At 51.4% G+C, this 15,045-nt stretch overlaps 1 long non-coding RNA gene across 1 annotated transcript; it reads left to right on the top strand.

The window, feature by feature from the left end:
• Positions 1-12,312: 12,312 nt before the first annotated feature.
• On the top strand, positions 12,313-14,785 carry LOC117071596. Its single transcript, XR_004432368.1, has 3 exons — positions 12,313-12,721; positions 13,379-13,603; positions 14,611-14,785. It is a non-coding gene; the product is annotated as an uncharacterized LOC117071596 (long non-coding RNA).
• The last annotated feature ends 260 nt before the right edge of the window (positions 14,786-15,045 follow it).

Here is a 15,045-nt window from a genome sequence, read left to right on the forward strand (position 1 = left end):
GAATTGCTTTACCATCTATTTTTCAACCCAACTTTGAGTCAAAGATTATTTCCATCTTACAAGTGGGGAAATAGAGGCCCAGAGAGGGCACATTATGACCCAAAGTCACACAGCTAGGAGCCAAACTGTGGAGGAGAATCAATATCTATCTGGTTTTCCTGCATTATTTCCGCTGCTCCATGGAGTCCTGGGCATGTTGCTGTCCTGGTTGTGCTTGCTAATGGAATTGCCAGTTAGTGTCATATCTCCATAACGAGCATGGAAAAGCCAAGTGACAGTTCAACAAACCCCAGGCAGACAAAGGCAGCTACCACGTGGAGCTCACGGGAAAAAGACCACCATAGGGGCTGACTTCCCTGAGGTCCCTTTTGGCCTTGGCTGTTCAGGGTTCTTTGGGGCAGAATTTGGGGCTGCATTTCAGACCACAGCATGTCGCTGTGCATGTTCACCTGATCAGCCTGGAGCTCTGCCAGGCTTCCCTGTCCACTCCCCCCGGGGAGCTGGTGCTGGCACCACTGAATCCCTCCTCTTCTCTGGTTCCACCCCCACCCTGACTGCCCTCTGGAACCCAGATGGATGGGTGGCTCCTGTGTTTTCAAGCCAGGCTGTATTAGGCAGGTTAGAATGTTTTATGTATTTGGACAAACAAGCATCCTGGGCCAGACACCACGCATTAGTGAATCAGAGCTCTCCAGGAGCTCACCGTCCAGCACAGGCATGAGGCAAATGACCAGGCCATTGCAGTGGGCCTGTGAATGGACGAAGAAAGGTGCATGGAACCTGGCCTGATAAATCAGAGAGCTTCCTGGGGGAAGGGACGTGTCAAGCGAGCCAGTTGGAGATAGGAGGCCCTAGTTCCCTGTGGGCAGCAAGGGGGCCAGGATGCCCAAAGCTCCCTTCCCCATACAGTCAGACCTTCAGTGAATCACCGAACTGCCATGTCGCTGATGGCTTAGATGCTCGCGTGGGGATTTCTATGGCTCAGCCACTGTTGATGGCTTCACATCAGAAATGGCTTGTTAAAGCCAGGCAGGGCAGGGCTTCGGCCTGGCCCTGCAGAATTGGAATCTGGAGGGTTGGTGGCAAGTCAAAGACTCTGTTTTAAACCAGTGGATTGTTCACAGAGTGCACTTGGTGTCAAGCTACTTTAGCGGGGAGGCACGCTCCCCTAGGACTCAGCCCGTGCCTCATACAATGGAAGCACTCAGTAAATAAGCAGCAAGAGCAAGGAAGAAAATCAAATGAAGAAAAAGAAAAGGGAAGATGTATGTTTTGTCTTATTCTGCTGTGAGTTTGTAATCTTTCTAGGTAGATAAATTACCCACACAGAAAAGGTTTTTGCCCTCGCCCATCCTGAGATAACCCACAAACACTCTGCCCCATTAGGCACCAGTAAACTTTCACTACCCAGATTGGACAGGCAGGGCTGAGGGGACTCCTGGGAGGAGGACTGGGTTGGCATGTGAGGCAGGGGACAGGACAAGAAAGCTCTCTGCACTCAGTCAAATCCAGTTCAGCCAGCATTTATTGAGTGCCTACAGTGTGCAGGGTTCTGGGCTAGCTGCTGAGGCTATGGGATAAAGAAAAGGCCCTTTCCATCTAAGAAACAACTATGTATAAAGGAAGATAGATACGTACATAATAAATTACAGCTTGGGCCAATAGAGTGAGAGAAGACAGCTGCCACGCCACAGCACAATGATTAAAATCTGGGCTCTGGAACTAGACAAGCCAGGTTCAGATCTTGGTCCCATCATGGCCCAGATAGAGGACCTGGAGCAAGTTCTCAACACCATTTAGTGTCATATCCTTATCTGTAAAATGGGCATCAATTTAGAAGGTAATGCAGGGTTATAAGGATGATGCATGTAATGAACTTGGTGCTAGGCTGGGCCTGGGAATCACTCAGCAATGTTGACTCTGTTGATCGTAATGTACAGAAGAGAAAGTGATGAGCTCTGTCAAGGTAGGGGTTGAGGGCAGTGATGCCAGGACAGCGTTTTGAAGGATGAAATGAGTTCACCAGGCAGGTAAGGGTGGAAAGGCTTTGAAGGCAGCAGGAACAAAGGCCACTCCAAAACATGTCCATATTGCCTTTAGGGCTATTACCAGAAAATAGCGAACAGCTGGATGTGGCTGGAGCTTAAAGGGCTATAGAGGTGAGAGGGATGGAGAGGAGGGGGAGATGAAGCTGTGGCGCTGTTGGGGAGGGTCTGAAGTGTCATACCATGGAACTAACAGGGGTGGCTAATAAGCTGCAGTCGTGCCACCACTTTGATGATGCAACCGAGGAGACATTGCTAATCAATGATAGAATGTGTCCTTGCTGAGCCGGGATGTGACTTTGGCATCATTCTCAGCAGCCACTACCAACTGACTGGCATTGACATGTAAGTTGAAGGCTATCTGCCCCCTCTGGGTGAGAACTAGACATTGGTTCTTCTTGAAACCAGACATACGTCCTTGCACCCAGCTGGGAGTCCTATCAAACCCTTCCTGTCTTTGCCACACTGTGGTCTGGCTTCAGTTGGCTGGCAAGATATAGTTTTTTGTTTTTCTTATGCTAGCCTTCTCTGGATCCATCCTAACCATGGTCTGGGAGGCAACTGGAGCAGCCTGCCATTTGAGGTTTGGCTGAGCCTGGGCTGTTCCACCCTGCCTTCCCCACAGCAAGGGCAGTGGCACACCCATTCCTGGCCAGCACTGGACTGCTTGGGTGGGCAGATCCCTCTACAGGAGCAGGTTTGGCGTGGCCCATCCTGGCTTACTCTCCACCTGTAGAAGCTGCAGCTGGGTCTACCACATTAGGTCCAGTGACCACTTTCAAAGCTCTCTCCAAGAAGCTTCCAGTTTGGGCAGAGCCTATGGGCAGGGTGGGGACCATCCCAAGAAGGGCCACTACAATAGTCCAGAGAAACACCACGTAGTAAGTACAAGCATGCTCCATTTTAAGCAAACCCTGTATTTGGAGAGGCATAAACTTGAAGTGAAGAGCACAGATTTGGTTTCCAGATGGCCTGGGCTCAAATCCTGGCTCTGCCACTTATCTGCTCTACTATGTATCTTTTTCTGTGTGCCAGTTTTCTGATCTGTAAAGTGGGAATAATAATGGTCGTTCCTCTCAGTTTTGTTGCAAGAGTTAACCGAAAGATTCTAAGGGAAGCATTGGCACTTAGCAAACACTAGTTAAAGATTGTTACAAGGAAGGGCAGAATGGGCACACAAGGGCTTGTGAGTAGGAAGGAATGGGTCCGAGCATATCTTCGCATGAAGGCAGAGCCATGTAGAGGGGCTGTGATGTAGTACCCTGGGTTGCTGAAAGCTCAGAGCTTCCCTTCCAGCTATCAGGGCAGACAGGAGGGGCCTGGACCCAGCAATCCATTCAGCCCCGTCATGTTACCCTGGGGATTCTTGCTTCTCCTCCATTGAAACTGCTCTCCCTGCTCTCCAGAGGCAGAGAACTCCAGTGAACTCCCTGCAGGCGACTTCCTCCAACCTGGTGAGATGAGAAATTAATCTCCCTTTAATCCTATACTTAACGTACAGGATTCCATTCCCCAGCGAGACAATGAAATTAATCTGCCACTAATTTTCTGTTTGCCAACCCTAGGTTGCAGCATTTCTAACTCTGCTTTTCCAACTGTCTTGAGTCGGGGGAAACAAAGACCTAATCTCTTCTCTGGACTTGTTTATTCTGTCTTCAAAAAATGAATCACGCTGGCATTTCGCTCTACTGGTTTGGGGAAGGAGGGTGGAATGAGGTTTCCCTATCTCCCCCGGAGGCCATGGATTCCAGGCCTGTCTCTCTAGCCTCTCCCCAGCTTTCTGGGTGTGAGGGGATTAGGGGCCCCTATGATCTGTCTGCTTACTCTGAGTCTGAATGTATCAGTCACAAGGTGACTAACAGGCCGCCTCCTTGGGAACTGGGCGGGAGGGGGAGGCCCCTAAGTTTGAATGCCAAGTTCTTGAGCGAGGCTAGGACCTGGGTCCCTTCCTCCCAGGCGGTGTTGTGGGGGCAGGTGCGGGAATCATGTCCTGGCCCCATCTGCCTGCCTTTCTAACCTCTATTCCCAGCACCTAAGCCTCCAGCCACACCAACCTCCTGCCATTTCCTGAGCATGGTACCTTCCAAGCCATTCCCTCGGCTTGGCCCCCTTTTCCCCTGCACAGGGTAGGGCTTGACCTCTCTGTGCCTCAGTAAAACAGGAATAATAATAGTATCTGCCACAGGGGTGGAAGTGAGGACTAAATGAGAATCTCCCCTAAAGACCTAGAAGTGCATGACATTAGCAAGTGCTCGATAAATGAGAACCAGGATTGTCATCACCTGACTCGCATGTCCCCACCTCTGGGACATCTTCTCAATCCCCCAGCAGAAAGAAAGATCCTTTCCTCTGGAGGCCCCAAGGCTCCCCCGAGCCTCTGTGGAATCCTCATTCTGCTGCTTACAGTGGGGCGAGGGAGCATAACCTCTCTGCATTTCATTTTCCTCCCACTGTGGCGTGGAAAGAATGATAGTGATGACCTCATCCCGGGTTGTCAGGAGGATTAAATGAGATGATGCTCATTAAGGGCTTAACAGAGGGCACGACCTCAAGCGGTAAATCAGTGTTCTGATGTGTGGTTATGATGGTTAATAATTAATGAGCATGCATTGTGAAGTCTGTCTTCCCCCAGCAGAAACTCCCTGAAGGCAGAGGAGGGCCTCAGTCTTCCGGGGACTCTTGGTGCCCACCTGTTGGGTGGGAACAAGGCCTGGTTCCTGAGCATGGTGGGTGAGGCTGGCTGGCGGAGGGTGCCCACCTGTCCTGAGCGCAGACCACTCTCACTGTTCAGCATAGTGTCCTTGGAGCTGCCTCCTGGACCCTGCCTGAGCAAGCTTGGGCCCCAGCCCGGGTCACCACTGGCCTTTTTGTCTTCACTGTCGCCGATGAGCTGCACTGTGCACCTGGTAATGGTCATGACCACATCCCTCTCACTGTTCCCATCACCCTGAGCCGTGTCACTATCCTGTCAGCACCAAGCCTAGAGTGTCACCACTGAGAGAGTCCTTGGAACCATCTGCTCCCATATCCCAGACTTGTGCTTGAAAACTAAAGACGAGAGAGGTGCTCCAACTGGCCTAACACCACACAGCAAGTTGGAGGCAGTGCCAGGATTGAATCCAAAGCCTCTAGACTCCCACTGCAGGGCTCTTCCCAACACTTTGCTGCCTGTCACTGCTTCACCAGAACCCCTGTCATCGTGCTGCAGAGGAAGGACACTCATTTATTGAGCACCTACTATGTGCCAGATACAGTGTAGGCTTGTGTATTAGCTCAGTCACTCCTCCCAACACATCTGGAAGGGGTGATGTTATATTCCCCATTTTACAGGTGAAGAAACTGAAATCACTTGATCAGGATCACAGTAAGGCAATGATATAGCTGGAGTTGAAACCCAGATCTATCTAACTCTATATCCAGTGCTCTTTCCGTTCTCCTTGAAACTTCCTTTGGAAAGGCTGACACAGCTGGGCCCCAGCCCTGGGTGGATGGGTGGGAGCTGCCAGCCCAGCATCTTCATTCCTTGCTCTGCTGTGGACAGACATGGAGGACCTGCGGACAACCAAATTACAGACAGTGACAGGACTGATGAACAGCCAGGCCTGGTTTTCCTGCTGGGGGTTTCCACTGCCTGGGTGACCCAGCCTGTGGCCTGTCCACCTGGACAAAATCCTGCCCCACCCTTGCCTGTGGGTGGGTGGGGTGGTAGTGGGCTGGGGCCAGTGGAGCAGCAGAGACTAGGGCCGTGCAGCTGCCACGAGCCTCAGGCCGGTGGTGCCAGGAACGGGGCAGGAAGTGGTTTGTGGGGAGTAGTGGCAGGGCTTGGGCTGTGCGATGTGGCTCTGCCTGAGGTTTCTGCTCTGGAAACCTGACTCATGTGGACAAAGACCAGGCTGCCCCACTTCCCCAGGGGGCAGTTAGAGCAATTACAGGCCCTGGCACGGTGAGGCCAGGGGGGTGTGCTCTCAGGGGGAGACTGAATTGGGACCCAAGAACCCAAGACTGCCCCAGGGGTCAGTGATTTCACCACTGGCCGGGTGGGTGGAGGGTGTGTGGGAGGACGCATCCACGCAGGCAAGCACTGGGCTGAGCAGCAGGGAGGAAGCCAGTGGCCATGTGCTTGGCCTGTAGGGAGGGTCTCGTGGAGTCTGGAGTTTGGGGCCTGAGCCCCAGCTTGGTTCTCACTTGGGGTTCGCAAGCCTCAGCTTGGTTCTGACTTGGGGTTCTTGAGCCCCAGCTTGTGAACTTGGGCAAGGACCTTCCTTTCTCTGAGCCTCACTTTCTTTCTTTATCTCTAAAATGAGGTTTCCACCAGCTCTAAGAAGTCGATGACTTTGCCCTGCCCCCACCCAATCAAAGGAGCCTACAAACCACAAGGGAGCAAAATAACAACACGGAAAACCACAGCCAAGAAGTCATAACTGCTGGAGACAGGCTAGGCCCTGCTTTGAGCCTCTGTATGATTTCCATAGCCTTCCAGCAGCCCTGGTATGCCCCTCTCACAGAGCAGGAAACAGACCAGAGTATTCCTGGGGATCCATGATGGGAGCCCTGTCCTACATATTACAGATCGGGGACCTCTTCCAGGTGTGAACCAAGGATGCTGGCAGGTCCCACCTCCTCCCGGGGGTCCCCCAGGGGCCCCCTCCCCTTACCTGGGTGCGCTGAGGACCTTGTCACCTCCTTCCCATCCTGCGTCTGCAACCATTAGAGTCTCGCCAAATGAGCATGGAATTTCCTCTCCTGGTTGTTTTGGAAAACAGGAACTCTGGATCCTGCCCTACAGCAGATATTCTTTTTTTTTTCTAAGTTGTCTCTTACCTTACCAGAACCCCTGTGTGTTCCCCACTGCCCTCCTCTGAACCCCTGTCTCCGGTCATACACCAGGAGGACATGACGGAATCAAAGGAGACTTTATAGACCAAACCGGGAGGCTCTGGAGAGTTCTAGGGAGCGTCTTCAGAGAGCAAGGGGCTGGGAGGGGCCAAGTGCCCAACTCTGGAACCCTGGCCGCTCCTCTACCACGTCCATGGGGGTCTGTGTGTTCTGTTTGCAGTTTTATGCCAAGGAAGTGTTGTCCTACAAAACACATTTCAATATCCCTGATTGAGTTCAACGTTCCCATTTATGGAATGGTGAAACTGAGGCCCAGGGAGGGAAATGACCTGCTGAAGACCCTGTAGCTGCTCAATGGCACAGCTGGGACTGGAACTCAGGGGTCCTGATGGCCGACTCTGTGCCTTCCTGAGCTCTGCCCAGGCAGATGGTGGGACTCGGAGTCAGACCGGTTGCTGCCTGCCTTGAGCAGGAACTGCAGCTCCTCTTGGCTGTCAGAATGTCCAAGAGAGACCTTTTGGATTGTGTGAAGCAGGGCATGGCTACTAAGTCGGGTGAAGCCAGCTCGTGTTTTTCTATTGGTGAAAGTGGAGCAGTTCTGGCCGGAAACAGCAGATCTTCTAGATGAGATAATGCTAGCAAAGCATTTAGCAAGAGTTTCTGCATGAAGTAGGTACTTAGAACTGTGAACTGAGGCAGAGAAACAGCTGTGGTTGTCTACACAGAATCACCTTCTCACTGTGTGACTCATGGAGCAGTATCTGAGAGGGAGGACTTGGCTTGAGGATAGGAGGGAAGGCCAGAATTTCCTTCAGACGCTGGGTCCACGGTGGCCATTCTCCCCTCCCCTCAACCCAGGGCTGAGTGAATACGTGGGAACATTGGTTTGTGGGTGCAAAGATTCCTGAATCCAGACCAGTGGTCCTGGGCCCTATTTAATGTGTCACCAGGTCTTCCCTCTGGGCTTCACTTTCCTCCTCTGTGACATGGATGCTTTGGGTTGGATGCTCATTCTCAACCCTGGCTGCCTGGAGAATCACGGGGGTGACTTTTAAACAATTCTGAGGCCCGAGCCTCACCTTAGGTCAAGGGAACCTCTGTGGGTGCTTCTGAGCCTCTGTGGTTTTGATTCTGATGCCCAGTGAAGGGCGAGAAGCACTGAACTGGATGGCTCTGAGCTCCCTGATGGTTGGCACAGGACAGCAGCATGGGACCTCACTAGATTGCTGTGAGCTGGGCTGTGCTTCCCTCGGCATGTGTGTGGATGAGTGACAGAGCTGACGGAGTGTCCTGCTCGGCCGGAAGCTGTCTCCCAGCATGGTGGACATTTTTCTCCCATCAGATCATAGGTGAGGGGCAGTGGCAGGTCTCTGGGTGCTGTAGGAAAGAGGGCACACCAGGGATCGGTCTCCAGGGCTGAGATCACAGAAACCTCGTTCTTCTCCCTGCTGGGGAGTCTGGCCCCCACTGATAACAGCATGACCCCCAGGGAGCTCCCAGCTCTGAGGCTGACTCCTCCAGCAGCGGTCAGGCCATCCTCAGCCTTAGGACTCCTGAGCCCTTAGTCCATATCTTGGTGGGCAGCTTGGGCTGGGGATGCAGCAGGAGCCCATGTGGGGCCAGCATCCAGAGCCAGACCCCCAGGATCCAGTTCAGATTCTGCAACCACTGGGCCTCAGTGATCTCATCTGTAAAATGGGGCGATAATCCACGCCTAATGTGGTGTTAGGGATTCTGATAGATCTTCACAGAGAAGGTCAGTGAGTCCAAGCCTCAGGGACGGTGACAGGAGGGGGCATAGAGGCTCAGGGTGGAGGGATCAGATGACATGGAGCTGGGAAAGCTGAACTCAAGGAGTCTTTATGTAGAGACCAGAGCATCTCTCAATCTATCTGTGGTTTTCACATGTACATGGGTGAATATTTTCACCAGTGGATCCCTTTAAAAATGGTAATTTTATAAGGGGCCCCGGTTTATTAAGTATGGATAAGTGGAACTTGGATGGTTGGAATGGGACCTGTCCCTCAGCTCCCCACCCCTACAGTGGCCTAACTGGGGAACAAATCTGAAACCACTGGCCTAGAGCAGGAGGACGCACATTCTCCACCTCCTTCTGAGGTTCGGCCCTGAGGAGATGGGTCTAAAGTGCAGCAGAAACGGGTTGGATAGCAGGGAGCACTTCCCAGCAGTGGGGTTGGTAAGTGCTGAGCGTCTGGGGGCGCTGGTATCTTAGTCCTCCCTAGGCAGGAGGGGGTGAGCCATAGCCCCTTGAGGGCCTCAGCCTCCTGCTTCCGGGGACGGCAGCAGGACCCCCTTCCTGCTCTGGCACTGGGTTCTGGGGAGAAGTGGAGAGAGCTTCTCCCAGGAAAGTGGGACTTGGGCCATGTGGCTGGATCCTCTGAGGGGCACGGAGGCCTTGAGCTGGGGAAAGAAATCCCCTTCCCTTTGTTAACTCAGTCAGAGTGCAATGGGGTGAGGAGGACACGTGGGAGAAGAAAGAGAGGGGAAGTCAGAACTGGGGCTGGAAACCCAGCAGGTGTTTGAAGGGCAGAACTGGGAAGGACCAAGGCCAGAAATTCAAAGGGAGCTGCAGGGGAAGGCAGTGCTCTGGCCAGCTCCACCTTTGGTATGGATCTGGAATCCATTCTTTCCCTCCACCTTCGCCAGGCAACTACACACAAACCACCATCCCATAGGCACCCAGGCATCCCTCCCTATCCAGCTGAACCCCCCACGTCCCCATTCCCTGGCTCAGCTTATTCCTCACACATTTGTCAGAATAATCCTCAAGAAAACACTCATCCCACTCAAGGCCTGCAGTAACTCCCACCTTCCCATGTGGGTCTCCTGCTTCATCTCCCATCTCTCTCCCCACGTGGCAGCCCTTCAGGCTCTTCCTGCACCCCTCTGGCCCGGCTGCCCCTCTTTCCCATTCGTTCCCCAGTTGCATCTGCTCTACGGTTGGCTGATAAAATAGAGGATCCTCAGTTAAACTTGAACTTCAAGGTAAACCTTACATAAGTGTATCCCAAGTGGTGCAGGCATTACTCACCTGCAATTCAAATGTGGCTGAACATCCTGTATGGTCATTTGCTAACCTGGCAGCCCTAGTCTAGTCCATCCTCTCTGGACCTAGTATCTCTCAGGTCAAGGATCTTGTGCTTCCAGGCTGTTGATTGGGAGAAGGAAGAAAGCTGTCTTCCATGTATTTTATTTTAAATAAGTTTTTTTTAAGTAGATTTACTTTATTTTGTAAAAGTCCACTTGCTTTAAGTGGGGTGTCCTGGGAACCATGTTCCCTCATCTCTTTCTTGCCCCTTAGTGACCAGAGGATGAGGATGACAGGAAAATTGGAAGGGATGGGATTTTGAGTCAGAAAAGTCTAGGTTTGAGCTTGAGTGTAGCATCTGTCACTGATTCTGTGACATCTCAGAGCGTTGCTTTCACTGCTTTTGTTTCTCTCTAGATGGGGGATAGGACTTCATCTGCCTCCCAGGTGGCTGTGGGATTCATGATGCATGAGTTATGCTTGTGATGGACTCATGTGCTAGCCATGTAATGGGCTAGGTTAATAAGGTCCCATTGCCTGTGGTTTCAGAGTCGCCTGGGCTGAAGGGCCTAATCCTTAAGCTCTGTGCTGGTCAGAAGTTTGCTGGGCAAGTGAGTGAGTGCCAGATGTCTTTAATTTCTTGGGCCTGCCTGGTTGGCCATGCAGTTCAAGGTTCTGGTCACCAGGGGTCAGGCTTGCACACGGATGGCTGAGTTATGTCTTTTATGGTGCTCCAGGGAGCCTCCAGTCTGTGAGCTGGAGGGACAGTGAGGATGGGGAGGAGGGGGTGGCACATTTTTAAAAATGTGGTTCTTGGAGCTGTAGGTCTGTGACCTGCAGATCTGGGAGGTCAAACGTTATTCTCTCTCATATTTACATCTTGCTTGGTACCTTCTGGAGAGATCCTCATCTCTTTGGCCCTTCACCAGGAGACGCCATGGAGGATTGGGTTAGGTGGCCGGGTTTTGGAAAGAACTCGGCAGGGGTTTTGAAGAGCATTTGGGTCTTAGCTCCAAGTCTGCCCCTTACTAGTGTCCTTGTTAGGCTCTATTACCTCCTAGGCCTAAGTTTCTTCTTCAGTGGAATAAGGTAAAAATACCTCCCCTGCAGGGATGTGTCAAGATCAGTGAGTAGAGGTGGGGCAGGGATAACTTCTCGAGGCTAATCCAACCTCTGTCTAGAATGGCTTATGATGAAAATGCAGAAATAAGAGAGAAACACAGGGAAAGAGCAAGTGTTGTCACGGGACTTCATATAGTCCCTTGCTAAGTTGCAGAAGTGAGCAGCAGGGTTCGGAGGAGGGAGGGGGCAGTCCAGAGAGGGAAATTTGCTGACTTGAGCTCACAGAGCCAGAGGGACAAGCGCAGGGTCCACTGGACACCTCACATCCAATGCTGAGCTGAGCGTTGGAAATGAACAGTAGATCAGGCACCCAAGGCAGGTGTGCCCAGCTGATCCAGGCCACAGCATGCAGGCTGCTGCACCACTGGAATTTCAGATTCAGTTCTGTGTGTCTCCTGGGCACCTGCTCAGGCAGTGGGAGCGCATTCTCTCCAGGCAGCTGCGTGTGCTTCCCATGCAGTGCAGTGAGCAGCAAGGCGGCTTCAGTCTTTGGTCCAGGCACGGACCCAGCACCCAGAGAAAGCGATTTTCCTGCTCGCGGTTGCCTGGCCTCCTCCAAGAACCTCACACGTCCATGTTGCTCAGAGAGAAAGATGGATCACTCTGGGGGTTCCTGGAAGGGTTGCTGTCTTTGAACAGGCCCTCTCTTGCCAAGACCCCTGAACAGGCCCTCTCTTGCCAAGACCCCTGCCTTCCTCCCGGCCACCAGCCTACTGCCTCTCCACAGGAGGACAGTAAGTCCTGGGCCTCTGCTCTCTGGCCTCAGTCATAGTGTGGCTGGGTTGCTCTGGGGACCCTGAGGTTCTCGGTCACGGCCTGTCTCAGGGTAGGTCCCCATGGATTGCCCTCCCAGCCCTGGCCGGGTTGCTGTGGTTTCCCCATCAGTAGAAATGACTCCTCACCCACAATTGCATCAGTCCCTCCACAGACGCAGTAAATCATGTTGCAAGATGTGGTTATGGACTGCACCCTGTGCTCTGGTTAGGAGCTGGTTGGGCCAGGCCAGGGGTGAGGGAAGTGTGGGGGGTTGACCACGTTTTGACACGAACTTGGGAGAGGAAAGAAAAACCCAGGAGAGGGCCTCCAGGGGTGGGGTGGGGTAGGTGTGAGTTGACACTGAACTCATCACCCATTGGACGGAAGCAAGTATCCAGTGACCTTAACCGAGACCACACTGGGGAACCTTCTGGCTTACTCAGCCCCTGGCCCTACCACTACCACCAAGAGAAAAAGAAGTGAAGAAAATGAGCTGGTTCATCCTCTAGAGCGTTGCAGCGGCGTGGGGGAAACCAGGGAGATGGGTTGGTTTGCTTTCTTCCTCTTTCTCTATTTGAACTCCCTGGCTTGCATCCCGTCAGCTGACACATGGTGGCCATGGGCTGAGAATGTCCAACCTCAAGATGAATTTCTTCCCTCTCTCCACTTCACAGGCCAGGCTCATAGCTGCCCCTGGGTAGGAACTATCTGCAGGGAGGGGTAAAGACTCCAGCTGCTTGGAGTTCTATGACCCTTCCCAAAGGCAGATCCACCCATTTTTCAGTGGAGAAGATGAGGCCAAAGGGAAGTTGCCGGATACCTTGCTTCCACCCCTCTCTCCCACGCCCTCCTGCGTAGCTGAGCTCATGGCATCAGAATCTCAGGACCCTTCAACACTTTCCAGCTGGGCAAGGTGGGAGTGAGTGGGCTGTGTCTTCTTGTTAATTGTCCATGCCTTTATTTATTTATTTATTTTTAATTTTTAGATGGACATAAATAATTGTACATATTTATGGTGTACAGTGTGATTTTTTATACATGTATACATTCTGTAATGATCAAATCAGGGTATTTGGTGCATCTATCACCTCATACATTATCATTTCTTTGTGGTGAGAACATTCACAATCCTCTCTTCTAGCTATTCTAAACTATATGATACAATATTGTTAACCATAGTCACCCTACTATGTAATAGAACAGCAGAACTTATTCCTCCTATCTGATTGTAGCTTGGTACCTATTGACCAACCTCTCAATGTGCCCCCTCCCCTTCTCCTCTCCAGTCTCTAGTAACCACCATTCTACTCTCTACTTCTATGAGATCAACTTTTTTAGATTCCGCATGAGTGAGATGGTGTGGTATGTATCTTTCGTCCACGTTGCTTCAAATGATAGGATTCCATTTTTTTAATGGTTAGATGGAATTCCATTGTGTATGTATGTATGTATGTGTGTGTGTGTATATATGTGTGTGTATATATATATATATATATAAAGGTATCATGGTATCTTTATCTAATTATCCATTGCGGGACACTTGGGTTGATTCCATACCTCTTCTCTGCAGGGGGCAAGGCTGTGCAATGGCTCAGAGATAGCCCAGCAAATGCTCTGTAATGAGACTTGGAGTTTCAACCTCACTGTCTGGAGCAGAAGAGAAATGGGAAATATGACATATGGAGGTGCCACTGAAACAAAACACCCCAAAATCTTGAGTCAACACAGTGGGGCTAGCACTCTGGAGTCCCCACTGGAACTGCAGTGGGTTTGTCTGAATGACAAATACACTTGTGTAAGTCACTGACATGTAGAGGGCTGTTTGTTACTGCAGCATAGTCTACCTACCCTGACTTTGCAATGCCAAGCTAAGGAGATTGGCCTTGATTGTGAAGGTCATGGGAAGAGATTCAAGTCTTGGGAAAGAATGGCAGGGCCTAGATCCAACACTTGGGTTAAGAAGGTGGTTTTTCTTCCTTTTAGATTGTGAGCTTCCTGGGTACAGCAATATATCTGGGGTTGTTTTTCACTGTTAAGTATACCTGGGGCCTAGAATGGTGCATGATACATGACAGGTGCTTGTTCAGAATTTGTCTTCTCTCCTTCTGCCTTTAGTTTCCTCCTTCTCGAATTTATTCTTCCTCTCTTTATCTTTCATTATTTAATCCTTCCTTCATGCCTTAATTTCCTCCACAAATATTTAGGAAGTGCCTCCCATGCCCTGGGCACTGTGTTTTACATATGTTATCTCCCTTTTATGCCAGTCTTGACAGAGAGGTCCTTACCCTCACTTTACAGAGGAGGAGTGTGGGCCCTGCGGTCTTTGCCCTCTCCCTGGCATTTTCATCTTTTATTTACTCTCTTCATCTTTATCTGGGACCCACTGGGAGGACTCCCTAGCAGTGCTAGGGAGAGGTAGAGGGATGCATCTAAACACAAAAAGGCATGCTTCTGCCCTCAGGGGACCTCAGGCTGGTGGGAGTCACTGTCACAGCAGTGCACAGCTGCCATCCAGTGTGGCACTCCACCAGAAATACACATAGGGTGCAATGAGCACGTGGAGAACCCTTGAGCTGACACTTAAGCAGGGTCTCCAGGAGTCTGAGGTTGGGCTCAGGGTGGGGAGTGGAATGGGATGGAGAGAGCAACATGAGCAAGGGCAAAGAGGGGTAAGAGAACCTGGTTTAATGACACCTTCTAGTCCCCTCTAGCTGGTGGGGCCATGTGACTAGTTCTGGCCCATGAGTTGTAAGCAGGGCAGAACTCATGGAAGTCACTTGCAGACACAGCATTTAATTGCAGGTGCAAGACCCTCCAGGCTCTGTTTTCCTTCTGGTGTGGAGACTGGTGAATGACAGCTAATTCAATGTGACTGGAAGATAAAATAAGCGAGGAAGACCTCTGGGAGTTAAGGTGGGGAGAGCAGATGGGACCTAAATTACAACATTTATAGACATTCAGAAGGCTAAAGATGGCAAAAACAAATGGGGGTAACTAAACAGGGAGGGAGGGCATGGGGTATCTTTTGTATCTTAAAAGTCAACTGTGTTGAATTGGTGGTGACTGGACTGCTTGAAGCACTGTGTTGAGAAAGATTCTGAGGCTACATCTAGGAAAAAGTGCTGTGATCCATGGGTGATATCTTCCACGGGCCTGGGAGTTGGGAGCGACAGCCTGCAGGTCATGCATTTTCCACTTTTGCTTTGCTTTGAGAGCTGCAGAGTCATGGGAAGAATT

Source organism: Trachypithecus francoisi, unplaced genomic scaffold (assembly GCF_009764315.1).
Source record: "Trachypithecus francoisi isolate TF-2019V2 unplaced genomic scaffold, Tfra_2.0 Lachesis_group3, whole genome shotgun sequence".
Classification (NCBI taxonomy): Eukaryota; Metazoa; Chordata; class Mammalia; order Primates; family Cercopithecidae; genus Trachypithecus; species Trachypithecus francoisi.